The sequence below is a fragment of the Dermacentor andersoni genome, chromosome 5 (assembly GCF_023375885.2).
Source record: "Dermacentor andersoni chromosome 5, qqDerAnde1_hic_scaffold, whole genome shotgun sequence".
Lineage (NCBI taxonomy): Eukaryota > Metazoa > Arthropoda > Arachnida > Ixodida > Ixodidae > Dermacentor > Dermacentor andersoni.
Window position 1 is genome coordinate 131,132,561 of NC_092818.1, and position 27,815 is coordinate 131,160,375.

Consider the following 27,815-nt stretch of genomic DNA (forward strand, 5'->3'; position numbering starts at 1 on the left):
ATGTTCCCCCCCCCCTTCACCCACCCCATTTAGCCCCGTCGCTTCTGGGCTTCTGGACACTTTTCTCGAAGCACAAATGCAATTTCAACTACTACTTGATACACTTGTGGTCACTGTCGTGTTTGATGTAGTCTTTGTTATTGTTGTTCAGAAATTCCTAAAGCTTCCAAGCATTGAAATATTAAAGCAGTATTATTATCATCAAAACATGTTTCTTTTGTTCAATTTAAATGCAGAAAAGTGGGCAGGTAGACTTCTTTAAGGCGGGATATTAAGAAATCTGAAATACAGTACTCAGGCAAAATATTGAAGAAAGAAAAAGCTAACAAGTGGAAAATATCCCACAAACTAGACACGTGAGCACAAGTCACACGCACACAGATAACGTGGATATACTAGCATCGGAAACATGGTCCAGTACTTGTAGCACTCACCCGTGACACAAGAGAAGGTAGGTGGGGAATTACACATAATTCCTTCGCGTATATCCGTATTTGTAGTATTCGCTCTTCCATTCCTCAAGTTCTATCCCAAAACAGTTTGCCAAAATATGTTAGGTGTAATTTAGACTCGAGTATGTACGTTAATGAAATTTAGAAAAAAATTACTTCCTGATGTTAGGAGCAACGTAGCTTGTCGTTGTCGAATCGCTACAGCGTTTTCGTGTTTCATGTTCCTTCTATCGGGAACAGCACTGATACCTTCTGTGTCCGACTCGCCTTGCTGTTGAGATGCCACTCGAACTGTTGTTCGCAGTAACACATACTTCAATGAAATCAAGAAGACACAGGAACCTGAAAATTTACTAGTTTTTTTTCTGCGAACAGCCGTTGTGAGCTGGTCACTGAGGAGAATGTGTTCCTTCCTCCGAACTCATTGCCTCGCGTGCCCCTACACCGGTGTTCGCGACTCCCAGGTCGTCACTTGGCCTCCCCGGTATCACTTTGTACCGCATCTACGCTGCATCACGGCACTCTATGCTCTTAGTGCCCAAAGCAAAGAAGCCCGTGGACCCAGTTTTAAATTTTATTGCGATGCCAATTGTGTGGACCCTCCAGGCGAATTTCCGCCGTCCCCATCGTCGTGTTGATCCGTATAAAGTCCAGCTGCGATAACATGGCGTCCGCATGCCATATGCTGTGGATGCAACTAACATCGTGTGAGGGTGAACCGAAAAGCATGATGGTTCGATCTCGCGCGCGCAAGGAAGGAAGACGGGGAGCAAGTGCACCATCTTCCATCGTTCGAAAAGCAGCAAGGGGCATTCAAATCTCGCGGTAGCTGCCTATGAAGCGGCCGAGCGCGGCCGAGTGGGCCCTACATTAAAGGCGACCTGCAGTAGGTACACAGTCTTGGCGCGCCGATGGCTGATGGCTTCGTGCGCGCTGTGTTCTCGCCGCTTAGTTCGCGTTGAAGCAACAGGGTTCAGCACGAAGGGCAATTCACTCGCTGCTACTGCCACTCTTCCTCACGTCAGCGTTTTCACAATGAGTGTCGGCAATCTTCGAGGGAGACGTGTTCATGCTTGCCTGTGTGTAAGTGACGCAATGCTTATTAACGTACACGGTGATAATTTTTAAGCTTTATGGAATTTTTAAAAATAGCCTGCTACATATAACATAACTCTAGTCTTTGAGCTGGATTATTCAAAGAGGCGAACATTATGTGCAGGAGAAATCAAAACACATACTTATCTAGTTAACAAAAATCTACTAATTATATCTGAATGAATTACTATACGGCACATATTCCAACTTACGAATCGTAGCCGGTGAGTTTGCAGAGCATATCCACTTGGAATGAATTTCCAGAATAACGCCAGTTTGGAGATATGCGCCATCACACTTGCCGTGAAAATGAACTGTTGTTCCACTTCCTTTCTTAACAAAACGCTCTTTTGTGCATTAAGCACAAAAGTAACTGGAACGCCCATGTATTTCGTTGTACAGTTTGGGAAATAATATCTCAAAACTGATGCCATCCTGGAAATTCATATCAAGTGGATACGTATTGTAAGCTCACCGGCTATACAACTCGTAACTTGCAATATGTGCCGTAAAGAAATTAGTTAGGAAGTTCATTAGTGAATTTTCTTTAATTATTTGAATATACGTTTTGATTTCTCGTGCTAGTAATGTCCGCTTCTTCGATTATTCCAGCTGAAGAGCAGGAATTATGCTATCTGCCACAGGCGATGTTTTAAAATTCCATAAAACTTAAAAGTGATCACCAGATAGTTAGTAAACGAATGTTTAGAAGTTTATACGGCTGATAAAACTACTACCCTTACTTTGTATAGCTGTCAAGTAATTTGCTGTCGCAACCCATGCTTCACTTTCCGCGCGAGTCTGCGACATTTTGTTAGGCTAACAGCAGTTATGGGACATGAAAAAGGATTGAATGTATGCGTTTGTTAGTCAGACCGCTAGCTACAATGATTACCTACTGCGCCGAGGTTCATCGTTTGGCGCTAAAGGGCCCTACAGAAAAAAAGAACAACTACAATAAGCAATGCAAAAGATAAATAACTGCTTTATGATACAGTGGCACGCAGACAATAGTCAGTAATATCATAATAATAAAACTGAGCTCATATAGAACTGTTTTAATACTGGATTGAGGTTCTGAGGTATTTTCATATCAGAGGTATACAGTTCAAATGCTACAGGAATTATAAACTGGTGATCCCCATATTTGTTATGAATAAAAAGTAAATTAAAATTTACTGACATGAAGAAGGTTATTCAATCTAATAACCCTACTAACATTTATTACTGACTTGAACTAACTCAAGAAATTAAAGGGCAGTAGTTGCATGCTGTAAAACTAAGCTATACTTGGATAATGATATCTTAGATTTGTTATTATTTTTAACGCCCTTTTTGAAAACTACAAATGGAGCCAAGATATTTGTCGTAAGTCCAGCCTCACGAGTCTATGCGGTGCACTAAGCGAGAGTGAATGAACGCAAAATGAAGAATACGTAGTACAGTGGGACCAAAATATTGACAAGCTTGTAGCAGTGTATGGCAGCCTTAAAGAGAACTTAGAGCCAATTGGAATAAGTTGAGTATGACAGTCGACGGTGTTGCCTATAGTTACACTGATCTGTTTGAAAGATGAAGTTTATATAGTCTATTGTAGTGCTCTAATTTTGTACTTTTAGCGCGCTTAGTTCAACTGTCTTGTTACGCGAATGAATTGTCGTGCACCTAGTTTTTCTAGCGGTAATGGGTAACTTCTTGTCTGAAAACGATTCTCGAATTTCGACTATTGCTGCGTTTGCCTCGCTTTCAATTGCTTCTGCATTGTCGTCTGTCGCAATTTTAGCTGCATCATCTACATACGTCACAATTTCTGAGGCGTTTAGGAAACGTGGAAGTCGTTAACGTAGAATAAAAATGAGAAATACCCTACAAATCAGCGTAGGCGTACACCACTGCTGAATCATTGGACTGTGGATGCTGTTTTGTTATGAAGTACTACTTGGATGGAGGACAAAAATATATTTGGATAAATATCTATTGTGCCTTACCACCGATACCGTAGTCTTCTGCGTTGAGTAGTAAACTATTGGGGCCGACTGTGTAAAATGCGTCTTTTTCAGTCAAAAAACTAATAGCGGCTACCTCGTTATTATCCAGTGAAGCATTAACTAACTCTCTTCAGGACAGAACAGTGTATAACTTTCAAAAATGATGTCGAAATACATGTTTCTGTGGCCCAATTACCTCATGCTTCTCTACAAATTTATGAATTTGCACTGAAAGAATTTTTCTAGTAAATTATATTAATAACACTACAGACGAGTATCGGCCTAGATAAGCAGGGCAGGACCGGTCCCCATACTTGAATACAGACCCGACCCTGCTTAATTTAAGCACTGATGAGTATGTAGAAGATTCTGTGAAATTAAGAATGCGGCACCGAATTGGACCGAGTATTCCTTGTCAAAGTTATCTTTGATGAGACGCACTGTAACACCGTCTTAACCAGCTGCTTTCTTAGTAGACATAGTAACCACTATAGCTTACAGTTCAGCAACCGAATTTTCAGGAATAAAAAGGGAGTTGACAAGAGAAGTAGAAACGCATACGTAGCTGTTGCACTTCGGAAACCGAGTCGCTAGAGCTGGCCTTATACTTGTGATATGCGAATGGAAGCGTTCTACAGCGCAAATATCAAGCTTCGGTTTCTGAATGAGGGAACTGTAGTATTATTTTTAAGGCAACGTCATCGCAGTGACTGATTTATTTCGAAAAATATTTTTACTGACTCAGGTAATAAAGATTTCTTATATATTGCAGTCACTTATGAAATTAAGAAGTCTGTTTCTGAGTATATACAATAGCCCATTCGTCATCCAAGGATACATTAGAGCTTCATATAATAGACTGGGCACATTTACTCGGCATTTGGCAATAAGGCCTGTAAGGGTGTCAGTGAGGTTTGACAGTTTTATCTCGATGTTCTCGTTAAATATGGAACCTGAGTCTGGTGACAAGATGATTTGATACACTGTACAAATGAAGTCGTTTTTATCGTCGTCCTTTGCGCATTGTTACAAGGAATTCTGGTAGTAAGTCAAAAGAACAAACAAAAAGGTCAAGCTGATCCAATGCGTCTTCATTATAGACACCGCCAGCGACGGGAATAGATGTGCTAGTCAACGTATGGCCAAGTAAAGCTGCTGATGTAGCATGCGTGTATGCGACATCAGCTTGGGACGTCAATGAGATTACAAAAACTGAAACTTATGAGTAAATAAATTATCGCAATATGTACGGCCATATTCACCAGTGTTACTATCACAATATCCTATCATAACCACCGGATATATATATTCAAGGAAATAGCAAGTCCACCAGAGCAGAACGTTTGTGGTGCGAGGTCGTATGCAGGAAGCAGGATGAATCCCAAGACCTCTATGTCCTGAGCAAGGCTTACAGACTGCGCCAGTTGTATATTCATTCTTACAATACACACAGGTGCACTAGCTCATGTTAACCCAAACGCCCGTATCGAACCTGGTTTGCAGGCCAGACGCGGGCCATTCGGCACTCCTTGCTCTTGGGCTCGCGACGCGTCCGAACTAAGCTATCCTTGCAAACGGAAGGTGGGCTGCATATCAACGTTTTACGTCGCAGCGACAGTGAAATCCACGCTCTTCCCGTGCCGCTCAGAGCTCTTACTGCAACCGATACTTCGATTCTCGAAGTACGTAACATTTAGCAGTCGTGTGCTTTAACTACGTCGTACTTCCTCGAAAGTGAGAATTCTTTTACTTTTCTGTTTTCAACTCAGTGCAGTAATTCAGCTGTATCTGCTTTCAGTTTGTGTCCATGTTCGTTCCTTTAACTTTCTCTCCCAGTTTTCTCCAATTCACTTTGAGCTTCGAACCATGCAAAGAGAACTCAAAACAACATGTTTCATTTATATTCAATCCGTATTTTATATTTACCATCTCCCCGATTTATTTCGGCACTATTCGTTGGACCTGCTTCAGCCTTCAGATGTTTATCAAAGTAGTGAAAAATATTCCTCATCAGCGTATAGTCACTAATTATAGTTCCTTTCGTAACAACTTTCACTTTAAGGATGAGTACTTCAATACGAGCTTCTTCTAAAAAGGAGTCACTATACAACACGCCAACAGCGTAAATCCAGAATAATGAAATTAGGTCAGCTGCTTCAGCAACATAGCCTTACAAGCCTCTAAGAGTTGTCTTTCAGGAATTGTCACTTGGGAAGCCTGCACGCAAGCATGAAGGCTGACTGCTGTCACTGGACTGCTGGCGCCATGTGTGGTAGTAGTACGAAACCCAGAGAGGAAACAAAGATATTTATGCAGGAAGCTTCGCGAGCCGCCAACTAGATGGCACTATTGGTCTTCGACGAGACGCGCCCAACACGTTGCCACGACGGGTCGATACCGTGGCTTACGAAGGACTGCTACATTGTGTCTTCAATGCATTTGTGACACTCCCATTGCCAACTTTACGGATTATGAAAACCCTTCGATTCTGTTAGCGAAGCTAAATGTTGGAATGGAACTAGCCTGGTTCAGAACTCTAATCTGCCTAGCATGCAAGAAGTGGGGCTAAACTTGTGATGGTGAACAGGTACATTGCCGTTGCACCCCATAGGCAGGACAGACACCCGCACACCGTGAAAAAATGACCTACTTTTCGAAAATGCCTGCGCGGTGCAATACAGTAGTGCCTGCCAAAATGGCGCCGCGTGTTTTGCACACTCGGATCAATTCCAGATTAGGTGTCACCTTTACTTCCGAGTGTCCCTTAAAGTAGTGTTCCAACCAGGTCAATTTAGCTATATTTAAGTGAAAGGACTTGACTAGGACATGAAAATTTTACTCGTGAAGCACCATCGACGGCCAGCGTGAGTCGAATTGGATTGTAGCGGACTGCCGTTCTGCTCACCCCGCGTACAAATTTAGCGGTCCAGGCCAGAAGTTTATCGGTAACGACAAAAGGTAACAGCACTCTATTCGGAGAATTGGAGGTAAAAATAAAGGCGGCAATACGAGAGAATGGTGTCATGTCTTCCGAATAGAAAGAGACGAACCCTCAGTAATAAAGACGCTTGGGTCCTACATCGCTGACCTGTTGCACTAAAGAATACGACCGTTTGCATTCACACAGTTTCCTCGATCACATGAGAAGGGTCTGAACCTTTGTCATTCCACTCCTTATTATTGTCCCGTTCTGTGAAAAGTACAAAGCATTCCGCGGCAAGTTTTAGCGTTGCAACATCGTATCTAATACAAAGCTGCCGAGGCTGCGTAGTATACCTGCAAGCGCAAACGTTGTTCACGCAGTGCGCTCCGTCGGGGCAAAGACGGTACGCGTCGCAGCCACTGTTCAGCGTCACGTTAACGCGGCAGCCGGCGCCGTCCTGCTGGAAGGACGCGCGGCAGTGGCAACGGCCGTCGCACTTGTCCACCACTAGGGCGCAGGGGTGGTCCAGCATGCACGGTGAGTTGTGCTCCCGGAGTGCCACGCACGTCCGTGACTGCGGAGCAATAAAAGAGGTGAAAATATTCACGGAATATGCTTCGAAAATTACTCCCCTAACCACGTTGTAAGAAACCTACAGTGTGAAGCACACTGTCTAGAGCGGCCCGCTGGGAACTGTGCGCGTGAGGCGTAGATAGCTAATGGGTTCTAGATATCTGTGAGTTAGGCGCACTTGAAACGCGCGTGTGGAAGTGTCATGCTTGGTACTCTTATGGCGTCGGGTCGTACTTTTTTTTTAACAAGAGATGGGAATCTAATCGGCCTTAGTGGCCACTCTAGACGAGTTTCAGCCACACTTTACGAACTGGCGCGAAAAAATTTCACATGGGTAGTATCCGTAACGCTTAGACAGACAAAGGCAATAGAAGCCTGCACACTCTGCTTATTGCAGTTATTATGCCAGCAGCGATTAAGGTTGAGCGGCCTTGTTGCTGCAAAAGCAGCAAATGTGAAAGTCGAGCAATGCGTTAGCCTCATTCTTTGGATAAAAGGAAACTTCTCTTGTGAGTGCATGAACTATCAACTGCGTAACAAGGGATGTCTCAGGTTGAAACCAACGTTTCGACATGAGGACTAGTCTTCGAAGACAAGCACCCTTGTCATCATTTTTGTTCGAACCCGAGACGTTCCTTGATCGACTACTGTTGGTCAACCCAAGACTTCATCTTCTGGTGAACCTTCGTCTTATGTGGCACGATGGTGCATATCATGTCATGTGCACGTTGGCTTGCGGGGTGCGAACACGTCGGCATGACACGCAGTGACGCCGAAGTTGACGAAAGACAAGGTCATCGTAGTATGTGACGGCAACATTAAGAGTCAACATGCCAAAATTAACAGCGTTGTTAGGTACTGAGACTGAGCTATGCCAGAAAAACATGAATACAAGCGAGCAAGAATATAAGCACGTGTTCGTCAGGCACAGTCCTGACTTTGGATGCGCTTTGATGAAAACACCCTCCCCTTTTCGATTTATCCCGTTATTCCTAATTTCTATATTCCCTCGACAAGGCAAACACTCTACCCCCAGATGTGCGACTTGCACGTTTTGACCCGTTTCCTACTTTATTTTTCGATTATGTCGTAATTACGACTTTTCCTTTACCCGTTATGATATTATACCAGAAACTTGGGGCGTCTTCACTATCTGACACCACCATTACACTCAGCTTCATTAATTTATTCGCGTTGTTTCACTGAACGAGCGGCCGGGACCACTTTGGCAGCTACTATAGATAAGTTTGCTCATTGATAGAGTACACGAGGATTCATTCGGGAAATGGTCAATGATTTCGATATCTAAGCAGGCTGTTCGGAATCTTTTTATTACTAACCGGGGCTAAATGTTCTGCGCAAAGCACTGATGAAACGTTAATAGCCGCGCAGTCATCTGTCTTTAACTTACATTTCCCAATACCATTTTGAAAACGAGGTTTTTTTTAAGTTACATGACAGATAACCAACTAGCCTCCGTCGCAGTATCTTCCTACACAATGATTCTTGCCTGGTCGAGGTATCTGTAGCCATTGTTGCAGAGGCAGATGGGCCCTGCGCGGCCCATGTCGCAGCTGGCATGCTCGGGCACGCAGTTGTAGGTGCGCCGCTGACAGGGCTGACCGTACGTGACGTGTGGGGAGCCGCCGCTCCCTTTGTACACCGTCGACAACGTGCTCAGTGTGACACGCTTGGCGCTGATATGGTTCTGCGAGTCGTGCTGCTCGACGACGCAGCGCACCATGATCTCCTGGTAGGCACGAAGTGAGAGAATTATGTAAACGTAAAAAGGAGGCCTGGTGGCCATACTGCTGAACTGTCTAAAACGCCACTGATGCCTGAACATTGGTCCGCAGTAAGCAGAAGCAAAGGAAGGAAAGAGCTAACATATAAAGTCAGTTCTGCTGAAGCCCGCAAGGTGGACGAAGGTTCATGAAAAAGTAAATTGTCATCCACCTGACTGCAAATATCAAATCAGGTGGATGCCAATTTTTTGCGATAGCAATTATATGGACACTCCAGGCGCATTTCTACCGTCGCCGTCGCCGTGATGTTTCGTATAACTTCCAAGGGCGATAACACAATCGCGGCGTGCACTACGCTGTATGTGTGAGTGAAAGCTTGCCAGGGTAGCCGATAATCGCGGCTCAATTTCGCCCGCGCGAAAGGGAGAAGAGCGAAAAGGAAGCGCGCCGTTTTCCGTCGCGCCCGAGGCACCCAACGTTACGAGGCACCGTGGGGAGGGAAGGCGTTCTATACTCCGGCTGCAACTCCGTATGCGGCAGCTGCACTCGGTCGCGCGGTCGTATCTTAGATCTGCGTTGAGGGCAGAGTCTAGGTGCATCGACGGCTCGTAGCTTTGTGCGTGCTGTGTACTCTCGGCGCTGAGTTTGCGTTGAAGCAACAGACATCACGAATGTCACTTCGCTTGCTGTCACTGCCAGCGTTTCGACAGCGTGTGTCCGCGGTCATCGAGGGTGATATTTTCCTGTTTGCTGCGCGCGCTGACACTATGCTTGTAAATTTAGTTAGCAAGCGAATGTTTAGAAGTTGATACTACCGATGAATGTGCTATTCTTACTTCGTATGACTGTCTGCTAATTTCTTCTCGCAATAGCTGCTTCGCCTTTTTAGGGAAACTGCAAATTTTTTTCATTTAGACTTTTCGTCTACCTTGCGTGTTTTGGCAGTATGCTGCTTTGCCATATTGAGTGTCCCTGGGCTTCGAGTTGTCCAATAACTCGCGGCCTCGCTCTGGTGATCTGCTAGCCTCCTGGTTACGTCAGAGGGTAGAGCGACAGCCACAGAAAGGCATTGGTCCCGGGTTCGATCACCCGTGTCAGGGTGAAGTATTCTTCAACTGCGAATCTTTCTTTCTGAGAAACCCGTATGCATTTCTTGTGCATCTCCGTGCTGCAGTCAGCTGGATAACAACGATTTTTTTTTATTTCATAAAGAGCAATTTCAAGAAAATGGCACTTGGTAGCTGGGCCATCTGAAAAGGTTTGCGAAGAGCTGAACGCACTAACGGAAAAAGCCGAACGTGAGTGCTCCCACTGGACATATTTCTATATGATATCAGCTACGGAGGCTCAGTGACTGTAGCTGCTGAGTACGAAGTGGCGCATTCAATTCTTAGCAGCGACGGCTGAATTCGCATTCCGGGGAAATAAAAAAACAAACGACAGTGTGCTTATAGTTAGGGGCACATTAGAGAACTGGCAGATGGTCATAGTTAATCCTACATGAATTGATCCATATATAGCGTCCTGTTACCAAGTTACTCTTTAGCACTGTTCGCTCCTAAACCATGCACCAAACAGCTCGCCTGTAGTTGCTTTATTGACGTAAAATATCCATTCAAGTTCTCGCTGATGCCTCTTGAGCTGATCGGCATCTTATTACAGCCGACAGAACGCGTATGTGCCAAGCGGCACTAATCCTTTCCGCTGAAATGATTCCTGTAGTAATCATAACGTTTACCTGAAGATATACAACGTCGAAAAAAAAGCTACATGGGGAAATGTTCATGCGAGCATATAACTATATAATTTGTTGACTTTGTGCCGCGGATAAACATGACTCTCCCTGCAATTTTAGAAATGCTGATTCGTCGCAGCATGCTCAGGTTAGACCCAAGCGCTCTACTTTTTGGAGCTTGCTGCCTAATGTCTTTTTAATGGCACAGAAATAAACTTCAAATCATCTGTGGCTAAAGTACACGCGAATACGATTGTGAATTCGGGAACCTTAAGAACCACGTGCTGCTTACAACACACTGAGTTCCTGAAAATTTATGACAGAAACCTTCCTGCAGCGGCAATGTTTTGTGTTGTTATACCTGACCCGTGTCGTTCTGATATCCGTAATATAAAATTTCCACTTAATTTAAAAATTGGTATCAGAAAGGGCTGAGGATCAAAATGTGCATCCTTTTGCACGCTTTACCTGGCTATAGAAGAGAGCCTTAAGTTTCTTTATCTCTATATTTGTCAACTGACTAAATGAAATTTTCAAACACCCTAAAGGATAAATTAGAAAGAGCCCTCAATCTATTATTGGGCTATTGGGCTATTATTATCTCTTAATCTGGCATTGCCACGGCAAGGAAATTCTCAGGTTCGATAGGTTCGGCAACGATACGTTGCCCTCGAAACTTAACATACATATTTCCTGCCAGTGCAATTCACGCGCCTTTTGCATGGATTATGTTATCTGTCTTGATCTCATATGGGGCAAATGACGGAGATCAATGATGACATGTACTCTTAATGCACGATACTGTTTTTGCACTGCGAGTAGGGATTTTGAACCACTTAAATACAAACACCTTCACATGGAGAAACTAGTTGTAGAGGAGCGGCTCTTTTGAAGCGATTCGTGTATTTTGAGTAGCTTTATGCGGTTTAGAATACTCTTGATCTGCCGGTGAAAGTAGCATTGAAAAAAAAAATCATTCCAGCGAACGTGCATAAAAACATGTAGTGCGGACAGTTTATAAGACGCTCGTTATACATTCACGCGTTGCCGCTGCGGTCACCTCAATTACGCCATACTCAACTCCTTCCTTACCATTTGGTAAGCCTTCAAAAAAGGGCCAGTTTTTGCCATGCATGGCAAAAACTGGCCCTTTTTTGAAGACTTAACAAGAATGCTTTATTGCCTATATTAGAGTTAGAACATTGTATTTATCAATAGAAAGGTATTAATGTACTTTAAAAAATAGAAAAGTTAAACTAAATTTATTAAATTGTGAAGTTTTTCTTGCCAAAACCATGATCTGCTTATGAGGCACACCGGAAATGTGGACTTCCTGCGGTTCTTTAACGTGCACCTAAATCTAAGTACACGGGTGTTTTCACCCCCATCGAAATGCGGCCGCCGTGGCCGGGGTTCGATCCCGCGACCTCGTGCTTAGCAGCCCAACATCAGAGCCAATAAGCCGCCACGGCGGGTGGAGATAAAAATGTAAAGAACACATGTTTGACTCTAATAGCCACTATATAAAATTAAATACGAATTTCGCAGAAAAGTACAGAATATGTTTGCGATGTTATGCTGATAACAGAAAATTAAACGAACAGTTTATTATACAAAACAGTTCCGCTTTTCTGCGCCCAACAAAAGTTTCAATGTTCTATATCATATAAGCGACGTGATCGATTGAACTTTCGTTTTTATAATTTTTCTAACTCTGGAAAACGGCTTCCTTCTTGTAGGTGCCACAAAATATTGAGCAAAATTTCACGCTCTGTTAGTCTGGGTGCAGCAAGTCACGACATGCTGTAGAGACACACTGCGAAAATTTTTATAGATAAAAATATGCCGACACCTAACTTTCCGACGTCTTAATTGGCAGAATTGTTTAGTGTGTCGTAAAAAAAACGCAGAAAACGAAATTCGCTCCCGCATACAGCTGATGTCTGTCCGGGCCCGTTTTCTGGGTCACTATATTTCTTCCATGGGGTGAAGTTCTACAATCTGACATCACCCACACCGACTCGCAGCTACTAATCGCGTCCAAGCAAGCTTTTGAGAAAGCGACACAATTCCGAGGCACGCGAAGACACACGCAACTAACCGCAGCGCCTGCGATCTTCGGGATGACATGCTGCGCGCCTCCGCGAGCGGTCGTTAAATATTGCACCCATACATGGCAACAAACCAAACTACTCAGGAAATGGAAGTTTGCTCTTTAGAGTACGTTCTACACGCGCAACAAAGCTGTAAGCGCTCCATGCAGGAACCTGGAAATCGGGGGAGACGCTAGTGAGTCACTCATGACCAGTGTTCAATGGCCGCGACAAGCAAAGAGTTAAAACGCGGGGGCATTTTATGACTGTACATTGCCGGCGAACCTTCCTGCCATGTTCTGTTACGGTGCTTAGGCCATAGGTGGCGTATACGCGAATCGGCCAGTAAATCCAGTAGGTGAGAAGCAGCGAGCGCTTTCTGCAGAGTGCATCGACTGGCCTAGTTGGTGAGTGTTGATATGAAACTGTAGCATGAACAGGACAACGCAAGGAGAGAGAACAAGGCGTTTGCGCCTTGTCCTATCTTCTTATCGTGTCGTCCTGTTTGCGATAAGCTTTAATGGGAATAATTTATGTGAAAGAGTACCTTACGTGAATCCCTCATTACATGAAACAATGACCCTTTTTAATGTTTTATTACTTATGTTTACTTAATAGATGATTATGTATGGTCCAAATAACGTGGTATATGTCGAAACAACGCTAAAGAAATTTGCTTTCCAAATTTTCATATTTGAAAGACACATGTCACGGTGCAAGATGTATTATAATTTGTGAAGCACAAGAGTTACAGAAATGCAGAAGAACTGCCTACAGCATTGCACTATTAACATCAAAACCGAAGAAGGGAAATATTCTGAAGTAAACAAAATGTTTCCCCTTCACTTGCGTACAGCACAAAGAAGTTTGAATGTTCTAACTCATCCTGAGCGCATGCTATCAAAAAAGAAGAAAGAAGCAGGAAATTCGGGCAGTTGTGTCTTGCATGCTTACAGGTACCTTTTCCGCCATCTTCTTGATGGTGAGCGTGCTGTACCGGGCGAACACGTTCTTGGATTCTGCGGCCATGGTGGCCATCGGGCTGTAGTAGATCTCGAAGTGCTGCCTGTCAAAGGCCTGGACACCGGTTACATTCCAGTTGATGCTGTTCGGCAAACGCGTGGCCGCGAAGCACGTGTAGCTCGAAGACTGGCCCAGCGTGACGGCACCGTTGTGGTTGTCCAGGCGGAACAGCGGAATTTTGCCCTTGATCACTTCGTCCAGCGGGCTCGAGCTTCCCGCTGGCCGAGTTGACAGCGCATGCGCCTCTAGCGATGCTAGGCCGACCGCAACCATCACCTTCCAAACGAACGCTTTGCCGTCAACGCTGCGTGATGGCATTCTCTTCGGCATCTCAGCTCTTAATAATGCCACTGAACCTTGTGGAGCTTTTACAAAGCCCTGCAGAGTGACGAGATATCGAAAGACGTTCCTTCGCTGCATCTGTTCAGGTGACCTACGTTCATCCAAAAGACTGTGAATTCATTCAGGCGCACTAAGTGCAAAGTGCAAAAGATACATGTTTAAAACTGAAAAAAAAAAGAAGTTGTACATTTTTCTACAAAACGTGAGACGTTGCGTTTTTCAAGTAAACAGACATGCACTAGAAGCAGGTAACAATGTAAATTCATTTTTACAGTTGCTAGGTGCATCCCCTACGTTATATCGCCTACGTTCTTGGGCGTAACCTAGTTTTGCTCCACCAAATAAACTAGCTTGAATTAAGGTTACGCGAGAGATTAATGGGTGCTAACAAATAGAGAAAAAGAACTTGTTATATGCATACTACGACGTATTTAAGTGTATCTAAACGCCATCAGGTGTAGTAGATGGTTAAGAGTACCAGCAAAGCTTCGGAATAGCACGACAGATCCACGTGACAATCGCTTTGTTCGAGAGCTTTTATATGAAGGGATGGGTCAAAAGAAAAGAAAAAGAAAGCTGACCATTTTAGTGACGTTCTGGTAGGGAAGTTTGGGCGATCTACTCATGGTATCAGCTTCCAGCTTCGGCAATCCGAACAGTTGCAGCAGCAACACGTAAACAGTTTCAGTTTCAATTTCATTTCATTCAATATAATCAACTTCAGTTAATAATATTTTTTACACTAACTTTCCTATTTCTCTAAACGCATTTTCTTTCCCACTCGCAGTACTAGACAAGCTTTAAAAGGTAACCTCAACTTACCAAAATGTTACGATGTATACGGCGGAAGGTTAATTGAATTCAGTGGCACAAAAATCTGGAATATATTACCCCTAGAGGTTAAAACAGCACGTAATTTCAAGAAATATAGCGAATTCTTTTTTCTTGATAACCAGAATCTCTAACTTACTTGAATTGATTACATAGGAGTATTTTCAGAATGTTTCTTGTCTGTTATAACTCACGACGTGTTCCGGAATACTGTGCTGTTAAAATCTGCTCCTGACCTGTCTGTTATAATTTGACACTGGACCGGAAACTAGCATTCCATGGCTATCGGTCCAGATATATGTATAACAATGATTATTTGTAGAAAAGTAAAGCACTTGTACTTGCTAAAAAAAACAAAAAAACCGGCCAAGCAACCAATAGCGACTCCAGAACTGAGGAACAGCGCCGGCACCAAACAAGGCTAACTTTGGCTCGAGTAAAAAGGAATAAGGTTCTGCGGACTACGTGGCGACCGCAACACAGAGGCTGAGAAAGATGATTGAGAGAATACGAATAACAGGCCTTGCTCTTATAAGTTTTTTTCGTATAATCAAATATATCTCCATCGGAAAGTTGAGTTGAGTTGAGTTGAGTGGTTGTAGGCTACTGGTGGGATTAGCCTTGCAGTAGCTGCCGGCAATTGCTCCACCGTGGCGACACTTAAAATACATAAATCATATAAATCAGACACAGACCTCACAACTACACTACACATAGTCACACCTAAGGTCACCATGTGGAGGCCAAATCCGTGTCCTGCAGGTAATTTAAAAGAAGGCGAGAAACCTCCTTCCTATCTAACCGGTTCCCGCGCGGGAAAACAATGTCCTGTATAGAACTGTGGGGAATTCCTGTCCTCTTGAGGGACCCGAATAACACGCTCCTTTCCGCGTCATACAGAGTACAGCACATAAGGTAATGTTCTATGTCACCGCACACATCACACGTTGAACATAATGGTGACAACGCCAGGCCAGTCTTACACATCCACGCAGGGGTACGAGCAGAGCCCGTGCGAATGCGGAGCAGTAAAGTGGCTTGGTTTCTTTTGAGACCCTTAGTCACACATGGCTTGTGAGGTGAGCTCCACAAAGAGTGGAAGTGGCACGACACCGCTTCTCTGAAGAGTCTCTTGTCCTCTTGAGGCACTTTTCTCAAAGGATTCCCAGACAGCGCTCTATGGGCAAGGCTGTCCGCCATCTCGTTGCCTATGATACCTATGTGCGAGGGCACCCATTGGAATCGTATGGAGAAGCCTTTGATAAGGAGAGTGTGCACCGAGCGTAGGGAGCTTAGACATAAAGCATCAGTAGGGAACCCATACTCTAACCTTTGAAGGGCGGATTTCGAATCTGTAAGAATGACTACGGGTTGAGGCGTACAAAGCCGTAGCTTTTTTAGGGCTGCCTCAATGGCAACGCTTTCGGCCGTTGTGGAGGACACGACTGTAGTGAAGCGAACCGACCAATCATACTTTAAAGCGGGAATATGAAAAGCAGCTGCACTAGATCCTCTGACCTTGTCCACAGAGCCATCAGTAAAAATTTGAAGATGACGTGCATATTCAGTTTCAAGATGTTCCAGTACGAGCGAACGTGTTGCCGCCAAAGGAGAACTCCGCTTAGCACGAACGTGAGGAATTGTCAACGAACAATCGAGGCTCGCGAAAGACCAAGGTGGATTCAACCTCTTAGTTCGACCTCTAGCGTCAAGACCCAGGTAACCAATAGTATTAAGGGCCAAGTACGCTCGCGACTCGGATCTCTTTCGAAGGCTCTGTAGAAGGGCTCGACCGGCTATCGTCTGTTTGAGGCGGCCAATTTGCATCAATAGCCTTTGTGAAGCGACTAGGCTAAGAGGTCTCGATAGAGACTCATAAAGTACTGCATTATTAGGAGCAGACTGCGGAACGCCAAGAGCCCTCCTTAGGCCCTTTCTGTGCAAAACCTCAAGTCGTTCCAGCTGTGATAGTGAGGGGGAAATTAAAGGGAGCTGGTACATTATTCGACTCGTCACTAGTGCATCGTGCAGCCTGACCATTGAAGAAGGGTGATTTCCCCATTGCTCACTTGCAACTCTACGGATCACATTGAGACGCGGAGATAGTGATGTCACAATAGAGTCCACAGCTCGTCGCCACTGTAGACGGTAGTCAATAATTACGCCCAAAAAGCGTTTGTACTTCAATTGACGAAGGCAAGATTGATCAATGTCTATCTTCAGCCGCGCATACCGTCTTCCTCTACCTGGAAACATGATGAAGCAAGATTTTTCCACCGAGAGAGTCAACCCTACACCTTGAAGGTAATTTTGAACTGAAAGTAAGGCCTGTCGAGCTATCAGAGCTAAACGCTTGTGTTGATATCCGCTTAACCAAATACAAATGTCGTCCGCGTATATCGACATATGGATATGCCTGCAATGTTTTTGCACTTCAGCGGGAAGACCAGCCATTACAACATTAAACAGCGTCGGGGAAAGAACACTTCCCTGAGGTACACCTCGCGATACCGCCCTTTCGGTGCTTATGGTACTTCCTAACCGCACTTGGATTTTACGATCACTGATAAGTGAGTGAATGAAGCGCAGAAGATAGCCCTGTACGCCTATGTCCATCAAGCTATTTAGTACTGAACTTTGAAGTACGTTATCATAAGCCTTTGATACGTCTAGGAAAATAGCTAGTGTTGAGAGGCCGAAAGCTCTTTGATGTTCAATGTGGCTTATCAAGTCCAAGACGCTATCTTGCGCGCTTAGACCTGTGCGGAATCCAGTCATGCATGTTGGCAGAGCCCTTCTATCTTCAAGCCACCATGATAAACGCTTACTTGCCAGCTTCTCCATGAGCTTAGCCACACACGACGTCAATGATACAGGTCGATACGAGGCCAAGTCTGTCATTTCTTTGCCGGGTTTCAGCACTGGGACAACACAAGCCACCTTCCATGAAGGAGGGACGTCGCCAGTCTCCCATACTCGATTGAGAAAGCTTAGGAGCATCTTCCGGTGTTCTAGAGGTAGGTTCTGCATCATCTGGTTGGTAATGTCGTCAGGACCTGGTGCACATCGACGCCGCAGGCTGCTGAGTGCTGTCTGTAGCTCTCGAAGTGTGAACGGGGCGTCCATAACAGACGTAGATGTTGCAGGCCGAGCGCACTGATGAATTCCTGCGCTTGCACGTACAAATGCATCTGCAAATTCCTCTGCCAAGCAAGCGAGAGGTTTCTGCTTTAGCAGTGCAAGCGCTTCGAAAGGCTTACGAGGACGAGAATCACCAGCAAGGCCAAATCACCAGCAAGGAAGCCAAAGAGCACTACTCACACTGAAGTGGATTAGCATGAGTATTACGGTTTGATATTTCAAAAAGATGGACCTACCCTAGAATATTCATCATAGTACGAGCAATCAAATGCGACCAAGGAAGGAGAAAGAAAGCTTACCAGAATATTGTCAGTGGGGCACTTTCAGGAGACCAGCCTGACAGCGCCTTCCGTTCACTCGCCTTCTTCTTCCTCTTCTTTCCCTTTCATTATGCAGTAATGTCTACCGAGAGGTAGTGAACTGATTCTGCAATATCAACAGCGTTATTTACATCACACAAAAACAAATCAGACCTAAGCTTCAAGTTATTTTATCTGAAGCAGTCTTGTACGGGTCAGAGAAAGAAAGCGACTGATCACACTGACATTAAAAAATGTAACTGATTACAGATACCAGTTACTGCACCAGAAAAGTAATTGAAAAATTACTCAAATGTAATCGAGTACTTATAAGTTACTTTCCTCCGAACTTTTTATAACATTGCACAGATTCAGTAAACAGAAAGAGCTGGCCTGGCCACTCAGCGCGTCCTCGGCAGGTATTTATACATTGTTTATCGTTACAAACAACTCCTTTAAAAAGATTCATCGGTCATCTTCCTTCGTTTCTGCCATGACCACAGCAGCAGCGACACCGAAAACTTGCTTAATGTGTTAACTGCGAGGAAGGACGATGTTGTCACGTACAGACATATCTCGAGCACAAGATTGTCGTTGCTCAACATCTGGTAATCTTCTGTGAAACTCAGTGCTTCAGTGTTGCTGGCACTTGAAGAAGACCCTCCCGGTCAGGCCATTGGAAAATTGCAAACGTCAAACGTAAGTGATATATTGGTATTAATGTCATAAATGGCCTTCGCAATGGAGACATACCAGCACCGGTTCAATTGGTCGGCGAACATCTGATGGAGGCGTTGACAGAGGGAAACAAACACGGAGCTGCCAGGTATGCATATCTGAACATGCGCATACGTGAGGGTGCGGCGTGGCAAGATCTCGGGCGTTCTACTCAGTTCCCGCAAATTCAGGTTCCCAAAATTGTGTCATCTTTTGCACCTTGTCTCACCAATGAAGTGAGTGTCTGCATGTAATTGGTTACCAAAAAAGGTAATTGAACAACAGTGAGCGTTATCATGCAAAAAATGTAATCTCTAAACTAAAAAAAAAATTACCAAGAAATGTGATAGATTATAAGTAATTAATTACATGCAATTTGTTAGTAGAAGTCTGATCTCAATATCAGGCCCAAATATCGAATTGAGACTCCGAAAAGGTTACTTACCGGTACAATTCAATTCAATTCAATTCAGCAAGTGAATCAGTGAAGATGTGTTAATGAAACGATGTGGCAGAGCAGACGAGCCAGGGCGAAAGACTGAAAGGGAATCTTTGCGGGAAGTAAATGTTGTGCTAATCGGAAGCCGCCCTTCCTGGCTTAATACCAACTTACTGAACAATCACGTTAGCGTAAACAGAGTCCTTGGGTAAAAAAGAAAAGGAAGAAAAATAGGAAAATAAAGAAAAAAGCATAATGAGCGAGGTACTGGTACGGCAGACATTGTCAGCTCCTGACTGGAACTTACCATTGTCATTGAAAGGGAAGTTGTACAATCAGGGCATTTTACTGGTGCTGACAAATGGGGCAGAAGCCTGGAGACTGACAAAGAAGCTTTAGAAGAAGTTAAGGAGCGCGCAAAGAGCGATGGAACGAGTAATTTTTAGTATTCCTAGCAACGTAAGGCTGACTATAGTATTGATCACTACTTTATCTCACATAATCACAGTTTATTTTTCATCTTGGATTATACATTTATTTTCCTTTCTTTTTTGTGTTATTTATTTATTAACTAACTTATTTTTTCAATCATTTTACCACCCGATTCATGGCCTATCTCCCATAGTGGTTTTGTACCATTAATTGAGGCTTCGTAATCATCATCATGCTAGGCATAACGTTAAGAGACAGAAAGATAGCGGTTTCGATCATAGAGCAAATGGGTATAGCTGATATTCTAATTGACATTAAGAAAAAAAAATGGAGCTGGGCAGGTGATGCAATGCGTAGGGTAGATAACCGGTGGACCATTAGGGTTACAGAATGGGTGCCAAGGGAAGGGAAGCGCAGTCGAGGACGGCAGAAGGCTAGGTAGGGCGTTGAAAGTGCGAAATTTGCGTGCGCAAGTAGGAATCGGTTGGCGCAGGACAATGGTAATTGGAGATCGTAGAGAGAGGCCTTCGTCCTGCAGTGGACATAAAATAGGCTGATGATAATGATAACCGGCATTTCTTAACTGGGATCATTTATAGGTTCTCACGAATTACCTTAATCATTAAAAAGAGGAACAGAGCATTAGCTCGAAGAGAGACTCGAATCATGAACCGTTAGGTTAAAAGCCTACCCGACTGAGTTATGCGGGCTGCGCAATGTTCTCTCCGTGCGTCGTTATACTGCTTAAAACTTGTAGGATATAATTAAATATCAGCGTTTCGACGAACGGTACATGTTTAACGTAACCGATATCCTTTATAAGTTTCTCACAAATTAACTTATTCACTGGGAAAGAGAAAAAGCATATGCGCCCGAACAGGGACTCGAACCCGGGACCGTTAGGTTAAAATCCTAACGCTCTACCGACTGAGCTAGCCGGGCACCACTGGCTCAGGTCTACTATTCCGGATCGCTACACAAACAGGAAAAAGTATTTGAGAAGAAACAAATGTTTGAAACTTTAATAATCTAGTTAAACTTGGGTCTGGACTTGCAGATCAAAGTCATCAAGCTATCATTTCATATTAAAATAAAAAATGAACTAGTAAGGCAGGTTTGAAACTTTAGTATTAAATGTTATGTGGCAGTTTCTGCGAGTAATCTAATCTTAAATAATGTTTTCTGTAAAACAAGGTTTTAAATAATGCTGCGAAGTATCTGCTGTGTCAGCTTACTCATCTTTATACTATAAATTACGATGTCGGGACCATCTGGTTAGCTTTCTTATAAGTTTTGAAAGCTTCATTCGGTCATTATGGTCGCCAGTCACAATATGGCATGATTAATATTTTTTTACTATCTTGAACTTGAAACTACCGCCCAAAGTATCCCAAGCTGCTGATAGATTGTCGTTAATATATCGCGCAAGAAGACCTGAGTCTGCAAAAGATACGGAGGCAAAAAAAACAAAACAAAAAAACGGGGTGTTGACTAAGAGACAAAGTGGTGACATCATAGCTTTCTGGCTTTCCATCCAACAATGGTAACTCACTTAATTGCTACTATCTCTGTCACGAACAGCATACCAGTGATAAGTAATCAAGAGCTTGATTACTTATATAATTTCTTCCATTTACATGATAGAAAAAAAAAGATGGCGCATGAATACGGCGCCAGCTACCCTTTGTTTCTTAAAGTGATCATGTTTACACATATATACTCGTATAGCTTCTAGGAACAGGCGTCCCGATTTCACGAGCCTTGTGCGCCAACCATAGATCGAAGTTCACCGTAAACCTTTCAAGGGGAACGTCGGCTTGCCTACCGACTTGTGAACTGCCCGCCTGCAACCTTAAAAAGCGAAGCGTCTCTTTGTGAACCTCGCCGGGTTCTCTGGACCGTGTGGGCTGCAGCGTGACTTTTCTCTATAGCCGAATAGGCCAGCTGCACTGTTAAATAATCTACACCCTTAAAAGTGAAAAATGGTGTAACTGTCTATACCTCACACCCTCAGAGCGTGAGTTATATAAATCATACTCTAATGGTGGGAGTTATAGACACATTTACACCCTTTCTCACGTTTAAAGGTGTAAATTATTTTACAGTGCGATCACAGCGGACGACGCTCGCGACATCGCCGCTGGGTTCCTTACACCACCACCTCGTACGTACTTCCCTCGTACGTTACCCATGTACTTTTGCGCATGTAACATATAAATAAGACGTACCGCACATATAGGTATGAACATTTAACATCCCCGTACAAGTATAACACGTCCCTTTTCTACGTCCGCTCCGGCTTACCACGAGGTAACGTTCTTGGGCCACTACTATTTTTTATGTACATTACTGGTCTTCCCGATACCTTATCATCCCGAGCGCAAATTTTCGCACATGACTGCATTATTTATCGTCCCATAACCAGTTCCGACGACTACCTCCTTCTTCAAAACGACCTTCAGCTTATTTTTCATTGAGGCAACACTTGGTTAATGATTCTAAATTCATTTAAACGCAAAGTAATTGTTGTAAATGTGGTTTCGGCTCCGGTTTGGGGATCACCTGCCGCCAGAGGCACCAGTGTCGCTATGTGTATATATATGACTGTATGTGGCAATAAACCGGGGATTGTTTGGTTGCTAGCAGTTCGTGTACTCAATTTCTAACTTCTCTTATCACATAAATAATAACCTGGTTTTCTCATCTACTTCATATAAGTACTTATGTATTCATCCCGTACGCAACCTTTCCTGCACCCTTCACGGTACTACTATGCGTGCCAATGCTTCAAAATCACGGGGTACTTAGGCCTAAACCAACGTAATTAACCCTGAAACATCTGCAAGCTAGCTTATTGGATGTTCGTTCGCCCGCAGCTCGAATTTGCCTCATAAATTTGGTCACCTTATCATAACAACCTAATCAATTTATTAGATTCAGTTCAAAATAGGGTCGCGAAGTTTATCTCACGTAACTATACATACAGTTCAAACGTCTCACAAGTAAAACTTGATATTTCACTCCCGCCCTTAAGTACTCGTCGTGATTTTGCACTCTTGTCATTACTTCACAAGTACGTTCATACTACTAGAAAATCTTTACACCTTGAAGTCACAACTTGCACATCACGCAGATTGCATAATCACCTCAGCTGCACGCGCATCTACGGGAACACTCATGCATTCAATTCGTCGGCGCTTCCTCGTGCCATTCGGTTATGGCAAGCTATTCCTGATTTAATTGTATCCGAAACCAATCCTGATAAATTCCACCAGCTCGTAAGTTAGTATCCCAATGCGTAACTTCGACAAGAGACATGATGTCATTTCTTTTGTTTTCCACCCTTATGCATTCTGTACGCTCTTTCTTGTACTTCTGAGTTTATTCTCTTGTTTATTATTCTTGTATCATTCTTTTTTTGCTGACGTTGGAGAAGGTATTTTGAGCTTTGCTTTTTTGTTTGCTGAATGGACTATATCTTTTTGCCTTTTCATTTGTCCAATATGTATGCTGCCGTTTCCTTTTTTTGTACAATGCTTTAATGTTTGTATAATATGTTGTGTATACATTGTTATAGTGTCTATTTGTAGTGTGTATATTATGTTTTGGTTTGTACCTATTTCATTTTTACTGTGATGCCCCTTCTTACCCAATGCCTCATATGAGGCATGTAAGGAAATTTTATATAAGGTATTAAATAAATAACATACATATATAATGCATATGTGCATGACGACCACTCTTTTACGTAACTAATTTAATTATGTAACAGTGCAACTTCTTTTTGACAAACCTCCTTGGGCGTAGTTTTATCTCACTGGCTAACGTATCAAGTATGTATGACCCTCGTTAAACAACACGCTTTATTCCATTTGTATTTCTTTCAACGGTCCTCTTTTGTTTACGCCTTCTTTGTAATTTCTCCGCATTTCTTTAGGTGGTTGCTTTATGTCTGTGAGATAGCCGGATCTCTGTTGGCCTATTCTCTTACTTCTACATCATTTAATTAAAAGGAACACCTAGACTAACTGTATATGTCAATCACACCTCTGCGACCTTCTTTAGCAGGAAAGGAGTTCGTCGGTTCGCGCAATGCGCTCTTTTAAGACAAACGCACTTGGCATTGTTCTTAAGGACTTCATTGGAGGCGCCATTCCTGAAGAAAAAGGCTCATTTCATTGCTGTTGGGGCCGGTACAATAACTGACTGCAAAACAATGGACTGGGTAAGTAAGGCACGACGGGAGCCCCGTCGTTAAACTGAAACTTCGTTGGGAGCCCCCATGTACACACGCATGTAGTAAGCATAAGCAAATATGAACATCGCACACTGAAACCAAACGTAAATCTCCCATATATGACATAAATTAGGAGACTCGCGTTATGGTAGGAGATTACAAATAATTAACTGACCACGTATTCACGCTAAAACAGTGATAGTCATTCCTGGCAGATGCATATTTCGTTAAGTTTCTTAATTTAAAAAAAAAAAAGCCTTTAACAAATCATAAGTGGTATCTCGGGTCCCTGTTTGTTTACAGAAACGAGCATCTACCAAATTTGAGCACGCACCCCCACAGGATGATGATTATGTTGTTTGTTGTTTATTGGGACAAGAGCCAGGTATGGTCAAAGAACGCCAAGCAGGACCATACATGTTGAGGCGGTAAACGAAATGTGAGTAAGGGGACTCCTTTACTGCCGTCCAGATATCGACTTTGGCTATCCAAATTATATTCTGGCTGGTAGAAGCTAAAACACAAATAGTTCAACTCGCAATCCTAACCCACGGTGGAATAAGATAGTGTTGCTTACAAAGAGGGGTTCAGAAAGCGGAACAGAGAGCCCGTTTTTATTTCCGCCTAAAGTTATTTTATCTTGTTCAGAGGCACGAAATGGTTCGGGTTAAACTTGGCGACGCCGAAAATTCTAAATTTTCACAACGTCACTCGGCGAAACCTACAGGAGAAGGAGCCGACCCCTTCTTGAAGTAGTTCTTCGAATTCAGCCTTTTTTCCACGCCACGAAACCTTAAGAGCAAATCAGATGTAAGAAAAATAACGAGCAACAAGCAAATATTAAATCAGGGGTCTCATTTTCGGACCATCACTTTCACGAGAATAGGACCCTTGATCCCGAGGAGCCGAGAGACCTTAATGTCTGGATACATTCACTTTCGCGAGATTTCGCGTCGATAGGACCGGGCGTGTCGGCATCGACGGGATACGCTGTTTCTGGCACTGTGATAATACAGCGTGCTTGGCACTGTACCACGGAAGCTTTCACTCGTAGGCGCCGGTGAGTCTGGTGCTAGTCATGCGAAATCTTATGAAAGTGAAAATCTTCCCGAAAGGCAATCGTTCAGGTATACCAGCCCTCGCAAATGTGTGTCAATTTCCAGTTCAGAAGAAAATACCCCATATGAACGCGTCGGGGAAAAGGACAACAGGAAAATACCAACACTGTGCTACAACTAGATGATATGAATAGGCGGAAATATTATTACTGGTGCTGAAAATACGCGCAGCTCATTCCGGCATTCAGGCACGGTGAAACCTTTCTTGTGCATTGTGCAGCTTTCGCAAGACACGCACCTGTCGGGCACAGCGCATCGCACGCAATTTCCTCATCTCGGCGTTCAATATCAGCCAAAGAAAGAAGTGGAACACATGCCAGGAGACCGAATGTAAAAATGTAGGACGCTGACCTAAATCGCCTAACAGAGATGTTCCTATGGTAGCAGAATTTTCGGCGGGGCATTTTAAAGGAGTATGTTTTTAATTCACTTAAGTTCTTCAAATTCAACCGCTTTCCACGCCACGACACTTCAGAGTAAATCAGATTTAAGAAAAATAAAGAGCAACATGCAAGATTTAAATCAGAGGTCTTATTCTCGGGCCATCACTTTCACGACAATAGGACCCTCGATCCCGAAGGGACGAGAGGCCTTCTTATCTGGATACATCTGACTCTGACTCGGTACAGTATTTGAGGACAACAACAGGTCGCCACGAGCTATGGCTCCCGTGTCAGGCTTTTTTGTATTTTGAAAGAAGCATGTGTCTGCAGCGTTACTTCATATTGGCATGGTCGATTCATCTGCTTTTATTCAAATATACAAGCAGTAACGCTAGTGAGATTATTTCTCAGCATTTGCAGCGAACGCAGAGCTGTACAAATAATGCGTGCAAGCCACGCGCAAAGCTGTGGCACCAACAGCGCATTGAAGTACGTCTTTCCTTGCCTCGAAATCACTGTTTTAATTTTGTTCTTGTCTACCAGGCCGTGCATTTTGCTCTGAAATAACAGTCAGCCAGAAAAGCAAAGGGAACATTTGATAATCTGGACGTGAATTGGTTTAGAGGAGCCAGAAAGAAAGGAGTTGGGTTTAGGAGGAAGTATGTTACTCTATCACGGAGTTGCACATCTTGTTGTAATTAAACGCATGCTCGGCTATCACATATCACACAAATGCTACCGGGACAGCTTAGAGCAAAACACCTGCATCAAAATACGCTTAAACATAGGCACCAGTCGAGTGCCCAGTTTATTTCTTAATGTCTGCCTTGCGCGCTGTTACTGTAGTCAAAATATAAATGTGCGCCAAACGACGACATACCGGGCGAAATAGGAAATACTGGTTTGTGACAAGCAATAGAAAGGGCCCATATTCACACACGCACAAAAAGAGTTATTATGCTGGAACTACACTGTAATTCGATTTACCCCCTTTAGGCAGTCCTTAAGGGTGCAAATCGATATTTAACACCCCCTTACAGGTGTTAGGGTGTGAGTTAGAGACAGTACTTTGCCGACTGTGGCTTGGTGTCACTTTCACAAGATATTTTGCCTTCCGAGTAGGTATGGACGAGAGCGCGGCTTGCACTCACTGCAGCGGCGAGGAGACTATAGAACACGTATACTTTTCCGCGGTCCTCGATACAGCGCGCACCGGCTGTCGCTAGCGGCCGTGTTGGCACGCCTTGACGAAAGACCACTTTCAGAAAAGACTATCTTGGAATGCCGACATGAACTATCGTCGCACCGAAAGTCGGTCAAGGGTTTGTTGACCTTTTTACGTGGCAGTGGCCTTTTAGAAAGGCTATAATGATCCCGTCCTTTTTTGTTCACACCTTTCCTTTTGTCCCCGCTCTTCTTTCCGTCTTTACTTCCCCTTTCCCTTCTCCATGTGCAGGGTAGCAAACCGGAGGCTTTAACTTTGGGTAACCTCCCTGCATTTCTCTCATTTGCATTTCTCTCTCTTAATCGTTCCTTACCAGGGTAAAGGCCACAATAGATTCAGTGTTTGACTTGTGGGCAGATGTGAAGTTGAAGGACGCAAAATCCAAGGAAAACGCCTTTGCGCAAGACTGCATCCCGTTGCGCTTTCCCAAACAGTAGAAAAGAAAGAATTGTCCTTAGACATGCTTTTTTTTTTCGCGCAAAAATGCATAAGGTTGAGTGGCCCTTTCGAACCTAAATTTGGAAACACGGAACGTGGCAAAAATCACTCGCAGTTTGGCCTCAAGGTCGTCGAAAATTCTTGAGGGCTGATGACTCCTTTATGGTGTACAATTCTTCCGTGATTATTCAATTTCGCAATGAGCATACTCGTGCACCTTACAAGGCTATGTGTATCAATTGACATTAAAGACCTATATTATTCGCTACCGCACTATCAACTTTTGTCTATTGTGGAGAAAGCTATCTTCGAATTTGCCACCGTTGCCTTTCAAAACGAGTGTGGCATTTCTGTTGCTGACTTTATCGAACTGCTACACCTAAACCTACATGCTGCAACATGCACAAAGCTGCAACAATACATAGGTACACTCAATCACACACCCGACATCATAGCCCCGAAGGATAAATCCCCGATATCAGATTCTCGCCGTACACATTGTTCTGCACTCTAGCACACAGCACCTGCACCGCAATGACGGTAGATCTCGACCTCTGCAATGCGAAGCTTGAATACGTCTTCATAA

The 27,815-nt window shown here is 43.7% G+C and overlaps 1 protein-coding gene and 1 non-coding gene across 2 annotated transcripts in view; one reads left to right on the forward strand and one right to left on the reverse strand.

The window, feature by feature from the left end:
* LOC126531174 (uncharacterized) overlaps nucleotides 1-27,815 on the forward strand; it is a 125,054-nt gene that overhangs the window by 43,762 nt on the left and 53,477 nt on the right. The gene's annotated exons all lie outside the window — the stretch shown is intronic.
* Nucleotides 20,698-20,770, reverse strand: TRNAK-UUU (transfer RNA lysine (anticodon UUU)). The gene has a single exon. It is a non-coding gene; the product is annotated as a tRNA-Lys (tRNA).